The sequence below is a fragment of the Pseudorca crassidens genome, chromosome 9, assembly GCF_039906515.1.
Source record: "Pseudorca crassidens isolate mPseCra1 chromosome 9, mPseCra1.hap1, whole genome shotgun sequence".
Taxonomy (NCBI): Eukaryota; Metazoa; Chordata; class Mammalia; order Artiodactyla; family Delphinidae; genus Pseudorca; species Pseudorca crassidens.
Genome location: NC_090304.1, coordinates 14,735,819 through 14,754,731, shown reverse-complemented (window position 1 = coordinate 14,754,731; position 18,913 = coordinate 14,735,819).

Sequence of the window (18,913 nt, the reverse complement as noted above, 5' to 3'; positions counted from 1 at the left end):
GGGCAAACCCCGAGACAGCCGGCCACAGAGCCATGGAGGAGATGGACAGACTGACCAAAGGCAGACAAGGCCTAAGATGGGCCGCATTCGCTGTGTCTGATGTAAAAATAGGGTACAGTGAATAGGCCCTGGGGCTGGGGAGGTGTTGGGAGCTGGGAGTGGACAGAACAGGATGGTGGGCTGCAATTAAAACCCCCCAGCCTGGGTAATTCCCAGGCCTCAGCAGGGCTGTTACCATGGCAAGAGAGGCTGACCAGGTAAGACAGGCTCCTAGCTGGGCTGGGCTCCCTCCTGTACTCCTGCCTACAGAAGCCTCAGCCCCGGGATAAGACAGTTCAGACCAGGGTGTATGGTCCAGCTCGGAACCGAGCAACGTACAGGTGGAGGCCCAAGCTCTGTGGGGCATGTGCCCAAGTGGCAGGGATAGGGAAGAAGGGACAGTGTCTGGGCCCAAAAAGTAAATAATGGCATGTCCTGGGACTACGGGAGGCTACCAAGGCCCTGGCCCAGACTCTAGGGACACGGGCTGCCTCGAGCGGCCAGGAAAGTCCAGTCTGGTCTCTTGAGGCAGGAAGAGCCCTCAGGAAGCCTGGATCCTTGTCTGGTAAACCCTTGTCCCCGACTCGCCAGGTCCCCCAATCCCCTCACTTGCCTCCAGGCCAGCCTCTTTCCTGTCGCTCCTCACACCCCCTCATTACCTCTTGCTCATGGGCCCTCGCCTCATGTTGGTCCCCCAGGCAATCCCTTCCCCAGCCCTGGCTGGTGCTGAGAAGGTAGAAGCCCTTCTGGCACGTTCTCTGCTGGCAGATGGTAACAAGCAGGGTGAGAGTGGGCACCGCACTGGATCTCATAGGTGGACATTAGAGGGTGAAGGGTCAGGAGATAGATGCCAGGGCTGCCCGTAGGCCTCACCTCTAAGGAATCTTGGAGAAGCTCAGCAGGGGTAAAGATTCACCTTTCACGCCAGTATGAAGTCCCACCCTGGGGAGTCCGGCCCAGAGGCAACCAGGAGGCCTGCCTCCTGGGCCAGTTCCCAGGGTGTGTGCTGCTTCTGGGTGTTCCCTATGGGCCACTTCCTCCAGACCCCCAGGCTGTCCACATCCATTGAGCCCAGGAGGGGAGAAGGGATAAGTAAGCACTCAGCGCCCACTTCCCTTTTCTCACCTGTTCCCCACGCCTCATCTGCCCCCAGCCTCTGGGCTCCGAGGTGCAGCTCAGAGTCCGCCACCTGCAGGCACCCCAGCCCCTGGTGTTCGGGAGCCAGGAGGCTGAGCGGAGAAGGGGAGGTGTCTTCTGGGCTCCCCTTGCCCAGCCCCAGGCCAAAACGTTGCTCTTTCCCTCCTCCCTCTGGGGAAGGAGAGGAAGGGAGTGTTCTGCCAGGTGTGGTCAGCCCTTGGCCAGGGGCCCGTGGGCACCTCCCACTGGACAGCCCAGCCCTGGTCAGTGCTGCACCGGCTGGCTCTGAGAAGTCAGCCCAGAAACAATGGAGCCATTCACGCAGCCTGGGCTTTGCACAATGACCCTCTTGGTCTATCTCGGTGGCTAGACAGTGTGTGAGTGAGAGAGAGAGAGAGAGTGTGTGTCTGTGTGTCAGAGAGAGAGAGAGAGAATCTGGAGGTAACTGGAGAGCCCAGGCAGAGGCAGGAGAAAGAACACTGACCAGGGACTTATTTATAACAATCCTGATATCCATCCTTTGTCAGACAATTGCTATGTGCAAGGCACTATACTAGGTACCTTCATTATCCCCACAACAACCAAGTGAGTCAGTTCCAACATGACCCCCCATTTTAAGATAAGGAACCTGAGGTGGGGTTATGGAAGTCAGAATAATGGTAAGTCCCTTACAGGGGTATTAACTGGGAAGGGGCATAAGGGAACTTTCCAGGGTAGTGCAAAGTTCTCTCTCTGGGTGGTGGTCACATGGGTGTACACACACACTTTCATTGTGCTGTCCACTGAAGATTTGTGCATTTTGCTGTATATAAATTGCTATATGTAAATTATATTAAAGTAAAAAAAATGACAGGACATCCATAGAATGGAATATTACCCAGCCATAATGAAAGACGAGGGAAACTTTTTGTATACTAATACATTAATAGATTGCCAAGATACACTGTTAAGTGAAAAAGGGTGATGTGCAAAACATTAGTTTCCAGTATACACAAACACATGTTTTAAAATACTGTCTGTACAAATCTGTTTGCATGCTTACATTAGATTATCTCTGGACAGACACACAGTCACCACGGTTGCCTCTGGGAAGAGGAGCCCCATGGCTGGCCACAGGCTGGAGGAAGACTTTCCACCATATACCCCTTTCTTAACCCATAAGAGTATATTACTTCTTCAAAAAGTAAGTGAAATTAAAGCAAACAATAAAAGAGTGCCTGAGTTGTCAATTCCCAAGCCATTATATCCATCGCTTCAGAGCATTTAGTTCCAAAGTCAAACGGCCTCTCTCCACTCTCCCCACCCGTCTCCAGCCTGTCTCCCCTCCTCGAACCCAGCCACACTGCAACTGGCTGTGGCTGCCCAGCTGGGAAAAGTTCATGGCTGGGATCCACCGTGGACCATCCAGGGCCCACTGTGGCCTGAGAGCCTGGAGGCTGGGCCAGGGCCGGAGCTGCGGAGAAGCTGCTGACCTCAGAGAGCCCAGCCCCCTACCAGCCCCTGAAGAGGGTGGGTGCCGCGCCCTCCAGCTGAGGGCGGCTGCCCAGGTCCCCGCCCTGCCCACTGCTCCTCACTCTACTATTGTTTTCTCGTGCGTTCCTTTTCCCGCTGCCTCCAAGCAAACCCAGGGAGGCCCAGGCCCAGGGAGGCCAACAGGTGTGGCCGGAACACCTGCCCGACCTGGCTGCAGGCGGGCAGTGAGGGGCAGCCCTCCTCGGAGGAACGTGAGGCTTTCGCTCACTGCCGCTCATCATGTCCTGCTCGAAAAGGACCAGCTTGGTTTAGAGTCCTGGCTCCGGATCCCAGCTCTGCCACTTCCTGGCCATAACACTGCCGGCAAGTAACTTCATCTCTTTGTGCCTCAGTTTCTTCATCTACAAAATGACATGTCCCCGTCCGGATTATTGTGAGGGGAGACGAGATGCAGAGGAGCCAGAGCACGGAGCCTGGAGCAGAGCAGGCGCGTCTTGGCAGGACCCACTCCTCACCCACCAAGCAGCAGCATCTAAGCAGAGCTCTATGCACGTTCGTAAAGCGCCTCGCAGAAGGGGGTGACCAAGGGGGAGGGCCCGTCCCCGCCAGAGCTCCAGGTCCCTTCCGGGTCCCTCCCTGCGCCAGGGTCATCACAACAGTTCAGAGTATTGACAGCTGAGGAGGAGCCCAGGATGGCGGGCTTGGAAACCTGGTTTTCAGGTCTCAGGGCCGAGAGGCAGGAAGGATGGCCCCAGGCCCATCTCCAGGTCTCCAAGAGTTACCACAAGGAAGAACACCAAGACGAAGATGGTGGGGCTTCAGGTGGGACAGGTGTCAGTGCAGCGTCTCAGCATCACCTACCTGGCTTTCCTTATCTTACCAGGTCCCCCCAGCTTTGCAACCCCAGCAGACAGGGCCTGCACACACACCCACACACACACACTGCACAGGCATTAGACCCTTGCGGCTGGGGCTGACCTGGGCCGGTCTGGCCTGGAAGCTGAGTTGCTCTGGGCAAGTCACTGAACCTCTGAGCCCCATTTTCCCTATCTGTAAGGATCATACAGGTGACCCAGCCTGGGCTCTTTATGGCCTGTTAACACGCTGATGGGCAGCAGCGCTCCACCTCCATCCCTCCAGGATCAAATCCTTGTAGGAGGCAGGGTCTGTGACGTCTGCAGCCTTCACTTGGGGACATTAAGGACGACCTCCTGTACAGGCCTTATGCCAGGCCTAGGAGCGATAACAGTAAACACACAGCAGCCTGGTCCTGAATGAGCTCACATTCCAGCATCGTGGGGCAGAGCGGAGACAAGCCAGAAAGTAAGGGACCAGGCCACATGGTGATAATGGTGGAACTAAGGGGAAATGGAACACCCTGGAACACAGAGAAAGGAGTTCATTCTGCCAGGAAAGGGGCTCCCCTGCAGACCCCATGTCTCTTGGCCCAAGTCTGCTCTGAGCATCACATCAGTAGCTCATGTCACCCTCAGAACATCCTCAGAGGCAGCAAGAAGGTGGGACAAAACACCTCTGTTTTACAGGTGAGCACCAAGCCTCCAAGAGGGCAGTCAGCACGGCACTGGGATGGGTACCCAAAGCCCCGGCTCCCAGGGCTGCTGTTCCCCGGCACTATTGTGACCACTCAGTACATCCCCACCCAGGACGCCTCCCCAGGTCATTGGCTGCACCTGGCCAGGCTTTGTGGGTAAGAAACTTCCTGCCACCCAAGATCATTCTTTGGCAAGTGAGAGCTGCAGGCAGTCCCTTCTCTGGGGTGAGAGGGTCTCCCCAGACCCTAAAACAGCCCCCTCTCCCCCTTACCCACTCACCCTGTTCAAATCCATGCCAGAAATGCTGTCTCCAAAAGTCCCCTGTAATGACGCATCAGGCATTACTGACTGCCTAGCCTGTGGGAGGCTCTCACGGGGCCTAAACCACCACTCCCACCCGCCCCCCGAGCCTGAGAGGCAGGTGGGGAGACACCAGAGTTATGGCAACCAGCCCATCTGGCTTTCTGGGCATTCCAGAAAAACCTCCCCTGGAGGTGAGTTACCTCTGCTCCCCTCCAAAGTGGTTCAACCACTGCTGCTCAACTATTTTCCAGGCAGGCCCAAAATACATCTGTTCTAGAAGGCTATCTTTACATTAATGATTAGTTCCTCAGCCTCTAAAAGAGAGACATCTCTTTAAAGGGCAAAATCTTCCAGGCTGCGGCTGAGTCAGGCTGTGAAAACAGCAAAGAGACACATACCAGGGTACCGAGTTCCCTATCCCACTCCTTAGAGCGGTAAGGACTGTCACAAAGCAGGGGTCGTGAGAGAGGAGAGGGGGATGGAGAGCCCCAGGCCCAGGGTCTAGCTCTGGGGGCAGAGGGAGAACGTTAGGATCGTGGGACCCAAAGGAAGAACATTGAAATCGGGTCCCTGGGAAAGGTTTCTGGGGTCCAGACACCTGCTTCAACCCACTGAGGAGGTGGGGTGGTAACAGAGGAAATGCTGACCCCACTTCCTTGCACTGCCCAACTCTAGAGGACGCTCCCTGTAACACAGGGGTGCATTGGGGGTAGGGAGGGTTTCAGTTCAGCCAGAAGAACAACTTTCTGACTAGGACCTTGAACAAGACACCAAGAAGCAACTTCTACCCAAGACCCCTCAGCCTGGTCCAGAGTCCTCCTCACCAGACGTGGTTCTCTGGGTCAGTCCTGGCTGGAGCAGAGGGATTCCCCAGTTGGCCTTTAGAGAGTTGTCCTCCTGAGGGAGCGAGGTCTCCCACCAAGGAAGCAATGAAACAGCTGGTGCCTCTCACCCCCTCTCTGGGTCCCCATTTTAAATGGGGACAGGAATGGTGCATACTTCCTTGGATTGTTGAGACGAGTAAGGGAAATAAATGTATTAAATAAAGGATTTAAAGTAACAAGCACAGAGTAGACACTCAGTACATGTCAGCTATTATTAATATTATGGCTTTGAGACTGCCTGAGCCCCTCACCACCTCCTCCTCCCCTCAATTATTGGCACACACACACACACACCCCCCATCAATGTCATGTCTGCTTGAGCTTGCAAACAAACAAACAAACAAATCTGGGCTTCTGGAACGGGACTTCAAGCCTTGCTTGGAGATGCACAAAGCCTTTGGAGCCAGAAGTGGAGAGTGGAGGAAAGGGGGGAAAGAGGGGGCCTGAGTCCCCAGGGACAGCTGCAAGCAGCAGATAAGGGCAGAGGCAGCCTAGCAGGAGCTGAGCAGGAGAGCGAGGCTCAGGTGACTGCGAGGGAGGCTGGAAGGAAATCAGAAGACCGATCAAACCTGGGGGTGGGAAACACATACACACGTGCGCGCGCACGCGCACACGCACACGCACGCACCCTACAGCACCACGAGTTGGAGTCCTTATATCAACTCTGTCTTATGAGGAGGAAAAAAGAAAATAAATGAACCTTGACAAGAGGGAAAATTGTAAAGGTCACGCAGAGGGAATTGTCAGCACCCTCTGCATGGGGCCAGAGAACTAGGGGGCCTGGTGACAGGCCAGAGTCCAACCCAGAAGGACATTCTGGGGGCCTCTCAACCAATCCCAGCTCTCACCACTCCCTCAGCAACCTTGCGGCCCCTCCACATCGGGTCCCCCTGAGGCAAGAGACAGGGGGCAGCTCTCAGGGCACACTCCTTCAGGGCGGGGCGGGCTGCCTCCTGTCTGGTTTGCCCTGTTCCCATGCTCCGGGACAGCACAGTGACCTCGGGGGCTGTTGATGGGCTGACAGTTCCCCAGGGGGCCAAATCCAAAGTCTCCTTTAACAGGCTAAGCTGCCCAGAGATCTGCATAAAACTTGGCAAGACTTCACCCTCCACCTGCCTTTTTAAACTACTGCCTTGAAGCACTCTGGCTTTCAGCGGTGACCTTGGCACCTGTTCCAACCCGGGGCTGATTCTGAGGGATCGGGCTGATCTCCGATCCCTCAGTCAGGGCGAGTCTGTGCTGGGCCCCTGCTCTTCCACACCACCTCCTGCCCCAGGCCCCCACCCCACCTCGTGCCACCCCCAGCACCACGGTCTGGCCTGACACCTTCCCCTTCGCAGAGGAGACAGTTCAGACCCAGCCTCCCTACCTCGCCCTCATCTGTCTGGAGAGCAGCTACTCAGGCTTGATGTCTCACTTCAGGTCACCTCCCCTGCCAAGCCATTTGCTCCCAGCTCCTTCCCATGAAAGGGGAATCCAACGTACTTTTCACATCCCCATCCATTACCATTTTGCTTTTAAACGTCTATGCATCTGCCTTTCCTGCTAAACTGGGAGCACCTTGAGGTCAGAGCCCTAGCTTACTCGTCTCTGTAAACCCAGGACCTAGATCAGAACCAAGCTGAGAGTAGGCAGCGACCGTAACTGCCAAGTGAACCCCAGACGTGACCTTGGAATGCGAGGTTGACATGACTCAGCGAGTTCTTCCAACTGACCCCAAATGAACCCCAGACGTGACCTCGGAATGCGAGGTTGACATGACTCAGTGAGTTCTTCCAACTGACCCCAAAGCGGGGCACTCGTCTGGACCAGCAGATTCTGCCATCTGTCCATCCTTTGGTGCTTAGGGAACCCCAGCCTGAGACTCGGATGGTGAGAGACCGTCCTGTCCTGCACACAGGACTGTGAACACGCCCGTCTGACTATTCACCATGCCAACCACCACCCCCTACATCTCAGGGAGACAGAAAAGACACAGTTCCAAATGCCAGCATTAGGGTGATTGTCCCCCCGAGGCTCCAGCTAAACCCACCCAAGCTACAGTTCTCCAAACAGCACTTACTCACCCACACTGCCCTGGTACCCCCAGCCCCCAGGGCTGGGCCTGCCTGCAGAGGGGGGCTAGTTGCCCTGTGCTGACCTAAGGTCACATTCTTTGCCCAGAAACAGAATCCAGCAGGAGGAGGGAAGGAGAGAGGGAGAGAAGGAGGGAGGGAGGGAAGACAGGGCTCCCACAAGAGGGGTCCCAAGGGTAAGATGTGGGGATGAGGCTGGACTGAAAATCCTGCTGTGCCCCACACAGTCGTAGACTGCTTCCCTGAGAAGAGCCTGGGCTGTGGCTCTGGGAGTCCCAGGGGTGACAAAGAAGAACCTGGGTCCAGGCAGGAAGTAGGCACTGGTTTTTCTAGATGAATCACTCACTCATTCAACACACAGGAAGCACCCAGCTGGGGGTGGTGTCACAATCCCACCCCTGGGGAGGTCACTGTCCAAGGGGGCAGGCGCTGCCCTAGACGTAGCCGTACCGTGCTTCCGGAGGGCAGAAGCTGGGGCAGAATCCTACTGTGCTTTCAGGCAAAGAACACACAGGAGGCAGAGGCTGGCTCGGGTCGGAGGCCGACGTGGCTGAGCGCAGGGTTTTCTGGTGACCGGCAGCAAGTGAGAGGAAGATTTTGTAAGAGCGATAGAAGGAAGTTCGCTTTACCAGCACCTACGATGGCTAGGTGCCATCAGTCCATTCGCCTGGAAACCCTGCCGGGTGGCCTCCTCCGTTCCCACTGGGAGGGAATTGACAAGCTATCTTTATTTTATTAAAGTTTATAAAGTACTTTTTGTATCTATCGCCACGCTTCACCCTCACTAGATCCCTGTGAGGAAAGCACTAGTCTCCCTTATTTGGGCAATTAATAACCTGAGGCCCAGAGAGGCACAAAGTGGCTTCTCCAAAGCCAAACTGCCTGGCTTCACATCCAGGACTCTTTGCTGCCCTCTCGCACGTTGCAACGAATGGCCAGGCTGAGGTTGTGGAGGCATCAGGCGGGGAGGAACAAGTGCGTTGACCATCATAAGTCATCAGGGGAAAGGGACTCCTGCCCTTGCAGCCCAAAAGCCAACTGCAGGTGCCCGGGGAAGAGCCGGGCAGACATTACCATAAGGAAGCCTTGTGTCCGGTTGACGTAAGTGCTGACAAGGCATTAAAGGGCTAGAGCAGAGGGTTGCTTGATTTTCATGTTGCATTCATGCTGCATCGCAGAGATGGAACACCCATCCTGTCCTCTCTGTGGTGGACTGGATAGCCAGTGCTGGAATCACTTCTGAGGGCCACAGACAAGGTGAGTACCACTCCCCATCATTCACCAGGTGCCTGGGGAGGCCCTGCTCCGCATAAGGGACTGCGGAGGTGAACACAGGGCTGAGCCTCAAAGAACAAGATGCAGTGGGTGGACCACTGCAGGTGGAGAGGACAACAGTGTAATCAAAGGCAAGAAGGTGGCTGGAAAGCCCACTTCTCACAGCACCTCAGCCCAGGGGGCCAGTCAAGGGGTGAAAGGAAGAAATCCAAGCTATGGTTGGAGTAATGGAGACAAGGAGAAGAGGAGAGGACAACCCCTAGGTCACCTCTAACAGCTCCAGAGAGAACAATGGATGCTGGTGGAGAATGCTCAGCAGATGGGGAGGTAGCAGGAAGGCCACAGTCAGGTGCAGGGCGTGGAACAGTGCCCGAGACCAGAGACCCCAGACAGACCCTCAGGGCCTCCCTCCTCACGCACAGGGTCTACTTCCTCATCTATGCTCCGGCTTGGTCTCACCTCCACCGGCCTCCTGTCCCACGTAGTCTCCTGAGCTTTTCCAGGCCACTCTGCCCAGCCCCGCCGTGAGCCCTCCTTGCTCTTGTCCCTTCTACTTAAGGAGCCAGAGAAAACAGCTCCAGCCTCTTGTGCCCGGCCGAGAACAGGGAAGCCAGGGTGCCCAGTGAGGGAAGTGTGGCAGGGGGCCTCACATAAACATGAGAGGTGACAAACCCAAATCAACACAGAAAATAAACTAGACCAACATTTCCTATCATGTGTTCCAAAGAGCAGGTATTTACCAGAAATAAAGAATTCTCTGGTCAAATAAGTTTTGGAAAAGCAGAGTCGAGCAGGTGTTTCTAGCAGGACTTCCCAGAGTCCCTAATACACTAATGTATATGGCAAATTTCTGAGAGGGAGAGATAGAATGCAGCGTTTCCCAAACTTTTTTTTTTTTTTTTTTTTTTTACCACCAGGGAACCCTTTTGTCACAGCAGATTTCTCAGGACCAATGTTCTATGGAACATGCTTTGGAAAACACAAAACTAGATCTAAGCGATCCAGTTTCCAAGTCGAGTATTTAATCTAACAAGGAATTCAGGGATTGAGTGGGACAGACAGAGGCTTCCCACCGGAAGGCAGACACGAGACAGAGGTCTAGCTCTGCCACTCTCTGTCAGGGGTCATTTCACTGCCCGCCCTGCCGTCCTCCGGGACTCTTTGGGGGATCAAAGGAAATGTGTAAAGCCCCTTTTAAAGTACAGTTCTGTAAATTTAAGGACCTAAAGAGCCAACTCCCCTAGGGAGGGAAGACACACTTTATGATATGATTCGATGCATAAAAGCTCTTTGCAACATTTAAAAGAACTTATCTGTTGAAAAGCAAGAAACACCTATGCAAGGTAAAGATGAAACAGTGGAAGAAAAGCAAAGATGAGAAAGAGCTGCAGTGTGGGCAGTGAAGGGTGGCAGGGCAGAAGAAGGCTGGCAGGAGGCAGAAGCCCTGGGTCTGGATCCGTCTGCCCCTGACCCAACCCCCGCCCCCGTGTGGCCATGGTCAAGTCCCTCCTCTTCCTCTGTATATGAGGGTGGGTGGGGAGAGATGATCTCTGAGGCCCTCCCAGCCCTCAAGTCAGAACTGAAACCTCTTACACTGCTTTGGGGAGTCCATCTCCCCAGAGGATCTGTCCAGGTGGGTACCTGCAATGTACCGAGGGAAAGGACAAAATCATGCCCAAGGAGAAGCCCCCAGGGCTAGCCAGAGAAGCTGAATCTATCCCCAGGATGAACTTGGCCATGAAACTGGAGGGGGAGCCACACATGAGGAACCAAGTAAATGCAGAGTCAGAGCAGTCCCCCTGCCCATGTCTAAGAGGCTCATCTATTCAGGCTCCAACTTCTCGCTATGGGATGGGGAGCTCGCCAAAGGTAACTGGGCAGGCAGTGGCCAAATTTCAGCCTGGTTTGCTGTAGCAGCCTTTGAGGGAAACAGGTCCTCAGAGTCCAAGATGTCACAAAGCCAGGTTTGATGGATGAGGGAGCTAATGGCTCCTGGAGTCTGCAGGGTAGGGGGACGTCCGCATGCTCACACTGAGGGGTCCCTTCAGCCCCACCCGTGCATGGCTTTTCCTATTCTTCACAAGGAGGTTCATTTTCCACTTGCTGCAAAGTCTACAATTAACTGCTTGGGAGGCTGAGGGACAGTCATACAGAGCGCTCCAAACTTTTTGCACAGCTAAGCAGCCGTCTGGACTTGAGCCCTGTGCCGAGGGGCGTGTGTGTGTGTATGTCTCTGTGTCTGTACATACTCGTGCGCGTGCGTGATGGGCAGAGAGATGTTCCCCAGCCAAGGCTTACACCAGGAGGGTGAGCGTGTGGCAATGAGGTCAGGAGACTGGCTGTCTGGTGCTCGGTGACTATGTCTGGGGACATAGGGGTGCTGACAGTGTCTGCTGCTCTGAAAGTGTGCAGACTCAGTGACAACACAGTATGTGATGGGGTCTCCAGGGGTGTGGGGAGGCTCTTGTCTGCACAGAGATTGGGAACCAGGGACTGGAGGGTCTGCTTGTGATGGGGGGGTACGTGTCTCTGCAGGCCTCTGAGTATCTGAGGGCTGCTGGATGGGAGGTGTGCGAGAGCATGAGCCCCTGAATGGGGGAGTGTGTGCAGCACACAAGCCCATCTGAGCTTGCTGCTGGCAGCAGCCGACGATTCTAATTCCAGGCCCACCTCTGCACCAACTCACCCTAGGGCTCTGGCTGAATCACTTCCCCTTAAATGGGAGGAGTGGACAAAATTGTCCGAGTTCTGCAGTCTGATCCCCTGAAGTGGCGGGGGGGGTGGATGCAGCCCCACTGGAGAGGGGCCTTATCCCCCCACCCCTGCAGCAGTCTCCCCCAGCAGCCGGGACCCAGAGGCCAGAGCTCTGTGGGACTTCTTCAACTGCTCGTGAAATGCTTGGGCACACACAGCCCCGGCCTGCTCAGCCCCAGCAAAGGGGTCTGAGTTTGGGGGCAGAAGGGCCAGGGATGGGGGTTGGAATTTCGGAGCCACAATCCTGGCCGAGGCTGGATTCAGCTTCCCCAGGACCACGTCCAACTCCTAGCAGCGTCCTATGGGCTCCGGGCTAGTTTCCCAGCTACAGGGCATTAGCCCCATGCCAGCCGCAGAAGCCCTCCTGGCTCACCGTGATCAATTCCCTGCACCTCGGGGACTGGGGGAGGTCCCAGACTGTAAGAGGAAAGGCTGAAATCTCTTCCGCACAGCCGTAGGTTGAGGTCAGCATGAAGGGGCAGTATCCTCCAATGGACCCCTTTCTTCAACCATCTTTCCTTCTCTCATTTCATTTTTATTCTTTTTTGCCAGAAAGAGTTTAATTGAGTCTCCTGAGGGAGACGCAGCTCCATCTAATTCAGCTCTTAATTAACCCAGCACATCCCAAAGAGGCTGCAGAACCACTCGTAAATTAAATATGAAAAGCATTATTTATCTAGGAACAGCCTTCTAACGACTCTGACTCTGACGTTTATGGTTACTAATGAAGATGGATTTGGAGGGAGAGAAGTCAGAGAGGAGTCTACTGCCTGGCAGAGAATGAAGCCCTCGGGCCCCATGAGGGTCCTCCAGGGCATGGAGAGGGTAGTCATCGCATCCAGGGGGGAGTGCCCCCCAGTCCCTGTTTCTCCAGATGTCAGAAAGGAGGATCAGGACAGGCTCAGGTGTCCAGCGGGTTGTTGGACAAGACCCTCTCCCAGCAACCGCCGGACCACTCTGGCTGCCCCGTTTTTCATTCCCAGCCCTCGTTCTGACCTTCGCCACCCTTGACTCGCCACTTAACCGCTCTGCTCCTTGCTGCTCCCTGTCTCCATCCTGTTCCTCCAGACCCCTCAGCGCTGGGCCGTTGCTGGCTAAGGCCACGCCTCCAATACGTGAGGCCCTCCCCTCCCTCCAAATGGCCACAAGTAGCCACATCAGGAGACTCTCATCTTGGCTTTCAAGGAGCAAAAGATGCCTCTTTCTCTATGCACTTGCACAGTACAAAAGAAGAAGCCAAAAGTCATCTGGAGCCTGGAGGGTCCGGAACGGGAAGCAGTTGTAATCTGATTGGTTACCATTTCTCTGCCATCACCCCGCCCACTCCATCCGTCACTGGAGGGTTTGCCTTGGGAATCATGCCTTACTCATCTTTATAAGCCAAGTCCAGTGCCCGGCATATAAGTACCACGAATGTTTACAGAACTGTTGAATTTGCAAGAGCAGAAGAGGGAAAGGAGGACAAGGAAAGCAGGTGCAACCGAAACCAAGATAAACAGGCAGGAAATGATCATAATTACTCCTGCTTTATTACGGCTTCAGTTTTTCAGGAAAGGCAGCTCTCTGTGAGTTCCCTTCCTTCTCAGGGCCTTCCCTTCTCCCTTGAGAGCCTCCACCCCACACAGCATCCACGGTCCCAGTTCAGCCCAGGAGTAGAAGTTCAACTTCCCTTTCTTGAAAAGCAACAGGAAGAAGGGCTTGAGTTTAAGGTTTGCTCTCTGTCGTGCTGTCTTCAACTTCTCTCCAAACGAGCCTATGTCTTCTTTTTGACCCCTTTGGCCTGTAGCGAAAGAGGAGTGTCTGTAATTTCTCACTCTGCCAGGTAACAGACCTCTCTTTACAAGGTTAATCCCTTCAGGCCTTACCCAGATGATCACGTAAATGGCATCTGCTGAGCTGCTCACTCTGGGCCTGGTGTGACACTAGACAGAGTGAGGGACACCGCACAGGGGCTCTGTCCTCCCAAAGTGTCCAGTTTGGTCAAGGAAGACAAATGAGAAAGAAAAGAAGCATCTCGAAGGGCCCCACAGTTCTCCGTGATGTGTGTTCGCCTTCATTGCAATGAGTCAATAAACACAACTTTGCTCAGCTCCAGGTGCCTTGGGGAGAGGGTAGTAACAGACATGGAGGTTCCAGGGAGATACGGCTAAAGCTCTCCCCACCTTGGCCCAGGACCCTGGACTCCATACTAGGACATACATCTGAAACCCTGGGGCCTCCACCCAGGGGAGGTTCCACTCAAGCAGCCTCTGCATGCCCTGCAAACCTGGAGGTTCAGCATCCTGGTACTCTGAAATAGCTAGATGAAAACAGCCTTTGCGCCTTGAAAGACCTTGTAGTACTGTCAGCCACCAACACAGCAGTAAAATGCCAAGGTGCTGACCATGAGGTTCGTGTTTCCCCACTGAAAAGATAGACACCACCGAACTCGCGGACATCCATTCCTTTGGAAGACCTCAAACTGAGGATTCTTATAAAACCTCAAAGCAAAGCTTACTTCAGAAAAGGCGAGCTTCTGCCCGAGACAACAGACGAGCTGCTGCCTACAGAAGTGGATCTCTTCCACCTGAGGCCACAAAACAACATTAATTTTGATTCTGCAGTGTCATTTTCCTTTCCCTTCACCACTAATCTTGTCACTAACTATACTTGGACACTCTCTATTAACCAACTAAAAGATTTCTCCACATGACCTCCCCTATCTAAATCCTGTCATCTTTCACCCCCCTGAGGTCTTCCTCCCCTTAAGAAAAAAACAAAACTTTCTGGTGTATTTTTCTCAGCCCACAATTACTGCCAACAATCGATGACAAACACCTAATAACTGTTTCTTTAAATACTTCAGAAGGTAGATTTCCTTCTAAAAGTCCTTACTTAAGTTTCCCTCATATAATTAATCTCAAATTTAATTTTAAAAAAAAGAAAAATGGACCTTGACCCCCATGTCAAAAGTATGCTTCTGTTTAGATCATTATAACCCTATCAGCAAAACTTAGCCCATCAGAAATGGAAACTAATATTGGAAATATTTTTGCTACAATAGTTTGTTCTCTGTAGAGACACTCCACACTGTTTTGCAGAAACTGGTTAACTCCATTCAGGAAATCTTCTAATCCTGAAAGCAAAAAAAGAAAAAAGCAAAAAAAAAAAAAAAAAAAAGAACTGGCTCACTCCTGCTGGGGTAAACGACATTGCCAACATGGTCTGTGCACCACTGTGATACTGCTTTTTATGTGGACGTCAGGCTTCTGCCACCTGCCACACTCTAACTTTTCCTCTGTTTTTAGGACAAATTTTAGAGACTTTCAGATGTTTAAAATTACCACCCCTCCAGTGGATCATGTTTTCCTGAAAAGAATGTCCAGAAACTTCCAGAAAGAGGCACACACAGACGACCTGAGAGGGCTGCCAGAGGAGAGAGCAGACTTGCTAGTTGCACCTACTAGGCAAGCTGCAGTTCCCACAGAAGGGACAAGTCAGCTGGCAAAGACAGCCCAGAACTTTCCCCTGACCCTAAGAGATGTCATAAATTACACAGCTTCTGCTCTGGAAGCTAAACCAACCATTTTAATGTAAATATATCAGCCAGAGTTGTCATGGATGATCACATGGCCCTTAATTTCTTCTTAAATAACCCAAAGGAATCTACACCATAGCAAACCCTTCTGGCGGCACCTATATAAACACTACAGGCTCAGGTAGAACAATCTAGAAGTAGACTAAAAGGAAAAGTCACCCGGATCTCTAGAAAAAAAAACAGTTGGATTTGGGACACATTTTCATTGCCTAGATTTGATCATTCTGGCTCCTGTCTTCAGGATCAGTTACAAGGACCAACAACAAGTTTTGCTTCTGGCCACTCCCTGCCTTGCGACAGCTGCCTGGTGTACTCGGCTCAGTCTTCAAAGCTGCTACGCGACCCTTCTCACAGCAGAAGATTAAGAAACTTACCCTGCACCACAAAGGAGCAGGGGAGACTAGCTCTTATCCAACTACAGACTACACTCTGTAAACAGCCTCCTAATCAGCAAAATGTTGGCAATAGTGAAGACCTGAAATTCACAGATGAATGCCTTGCTGTCTGACTTTGCCCTTGGCCAAAAGGGAGGACTGGTGAAGACAGAAGCAGCCCCTGACAGGTCCTGACTGGCATTCTCGCTTAGCCCTTGGTGTTCTCCAAGCCACAACAATGACCACACACCCTCCTGTTCTGGCTGACATGAGTGACTGCTGCTTCTTTACCAGTTATGGCCTGAATCTCACTCCATTCCTCCTGCCTTCTAGGAAAGACTTATTAAGATACCAGTCATAGAATTAACACCTCTTCCTGACAGCATCCGATCCGGAGCAAAGCCCTGCTTCCTTGAATCCTCCTCCCCAAATCACTTAAACCAGCCCAAATCCTAAAAGTCTTTTCTAACACCCTCTCGCTGAAACTGCCCATGTTCCCCCATGAGGTGTGTTTCTCCTTTGCTGCAATGAGCCAATAAACCAAGTTTGTTAACTAGAGGTGTGTTTCTGGTGACCTTTGGCTGGAGGACTCTGACGCATATATAAGCAACTCGACAAGAGACAGAAGGTGGTACATGCTATGAAACGCAGCTCCGCTCAAAGGGGAAATTGTATCAGTATGAAGAGTCCTGTACATGAAAAGAGCATCTTGTAAGCATTTCTGGATATGTTGGGGCAGGAGGAGGTTTTTTGTCTTTTTTTTTTTTTTTTTCCAGAAGTAGACTAGGCTGAACTAAATGAGCACAACCCAGACAGCCAGAAAAACGTGTCTTGATCAGCAAGATAATGAGCGACCCAGATATGAGGAAGAGGAAGACATTGTCAGTGTTGACATTCTTCTACTGGCCACAGAGTGAGAGGGAGCCTAGCGCAGTTCTTGGAAGGAGTTTGTGCAGAGAGCAAGGCCTGGGATCTCCTGGGGGAAGACTTGGGTCATAGGTGAGAAACACTGTGTTGAGCCTGGGGACTCAGAGAGCTCATTAAAGAGCAGGGCTGCCTCCCGCTTTCTCACCAGTCTGACCAGTCTCCTGGTACCTGTCAGCTGACACATCTTTACAAAGGACTCTCAGTTGCTTTTCTGCCCCTTGCTGCTGCCTAAAGGGGGGACACCCCTTGCCTCACCCCATCCCACCTCCACCTCATACAGGGAGTATCTGGGAAGGAGGCTGGAGGGCTACATGTGTGCAAAGCAGCAACAAGTTTACCACCAAAAGCATGCGGGACCACAGAGGAGAGAGCACATCTGAAAAGAAAGAAAAAAATCATCCTTATGGTGAAAAAATGTTGAACACATTTTGCGGGGGGTATAATGCCCTCCACGTCAAGAGAGCGAATCAAAATCAACCAGACGAGAGCTCTCCTCTCCACAAAGAGACAAACAACTCACTGAACGCACAAGGACACGTGGGCCCTTCACCTAATTAGACTCCTCTGCTGAGCTGTCCCCCCCCAACCTTCCTTCCCAGCATTCTCTTCACCCTACCAAACACCGAATACCAACACCACGCCAAAGGGTTTTTGCATTTCATTATAAAATGACTGACTCAGGAGCTCTTCTTTTACAAATGAGGAAACGGCGGGGGGGGGGGGGGGGGGGCTCACAATATGACGTAGGGGATGATAACTGAGAATCCAATTCAGGGTCTTTAACCCTGGATCCATTGCTTGTTTGTCTGTTTGTTTGTTTTTTCCAACAGCACGAGCTCAACTCCAGTTCCTAAAATCCGCGTCACCTAGACTGGGACAAGCTTCCCTCCTTGACGTGTTAGAGCAAGGTTGGAACACCCTGGGTGAAACGCAGGTTAAAGCCTAGGTCATCAGTCTACAGAGGGTCCAAGGCCTTTGCTCTTAAGAAACATGTCAGAGGCTGCATGCAGCTGACACAGTCCTCGATTATTATAGCCCAGGACCCAGTTGCCTTTTTTCCTTTCCTATAACATGCGTTATGGTTACATAATTACAGTAATCAAGAAACTAAAACATTGGGTGGGCCAGAGCCCTTCTCCAGGGAGTCTGAGGGTTCTGTTCATTTCTGCCTTATAGGCATTTAAAACCCTCATAATAAGTCCACCCTGGCCTGGATTTTTTTTTCCATTTTTTTTCCACAGCACTGTTTCAGGCTAATAGCCATTGACCACCTCACTTTCAGAATTTATTTTTCAAAGCTCAGTCTGACTCTGATAGGATGCTGAGGTGTCCCTTCGAAATTTCTGGCTCTTCTAGTTGTAGAAAGCTGGGGGGCCACCATGTTTTCGCTCCCAGATGCTTTGTCAGGAAGTGTCTAACAGACCTCGGTTTGCATTGCTAGATGGTAGTTTCAGAAGCTCAGACTCATAGTTTTTGTTGCTGCTCCTAATACTAGACAGAGCTAAAGGGCTAGAGGGGCCTCCTATTAAAGTCACCTTTTAAAATTGAGTTTGGGACTCATTCTTGGTAGCAGAACCAAGAGGACACCTGCATAGCATCGCAAGGTGAGTGGCTTCAGCATTACCTAAGTCCTGCTTCCTGTGCCCAGCCTGAACTAGGACTCACATCCACCTAGTAGGGTGGGACCTCACTCCTTTTCAGGAGCTAGAGAGGAGGCAGCCCTCAGAGGCAAAATCACCAGCAGGTAGATTTAACCTTAATTATGGGCCCCGTGTATTTCCAGCAGCCATTTCTCTTCTTACCCTTGGCCGAGGCAGGTCCTTTAACTGAGCCTCAGTTTTCCCCTTCTGTGTAATGAAAGAGGAGTTGGACCACACAGTCTTTAGGTTCTCCTCCAGCTCTATGACATTATGGCATGGATTGAGTGGGGTGAGATGAGGCGCTCAAGAGAGGAAGAGTGGCTGGAGATCCTTTCTATCAGATTGACATCTGCCACTCAGGTCCATCCCGGCCCCCCTTCATACAGCTGCAGGCCAATCAAACCCCCATCACGTCTCACCTAGACTGCATCCCACCGCCCAGTTGAACGTAGCTTCAGGAGCTCCCACTGTCTTCAGAACCTGAGCTCAGGAAGGAAGACACACCCTTAAGGGTGTGGCCTCTGCCCACCTCTTTGGGCTCACAGTTTGCTGTGCTCCCTTAGATGCCATGCTCCAGGATTTGCTGCTCTCTTTCTGATTCCCGTTCTCCCCCCCCCCCCGCTCTCCCCTCCCCATATCCCAGGCCACTGAATATTCCATTCAATCAACAAGAATCCCCAAGCCTGCTACTCCACCTAACTAACCCCCCTGCATTCTTCAAGATGGGCTCTGCCCTCACATCCCCTCCCTGTGAAACTCCCATCAGCACCACAGCACCATGGCCTCCTGCACCACTCCCATCCCTCCGGTGCACCCCTAGCAGAACATTCGGGAATCACGCTACTTTGTCATTCTCAGTCTCTGTGTCTGTCTCTAGATGAGACGTACTCCTTGAACACGAG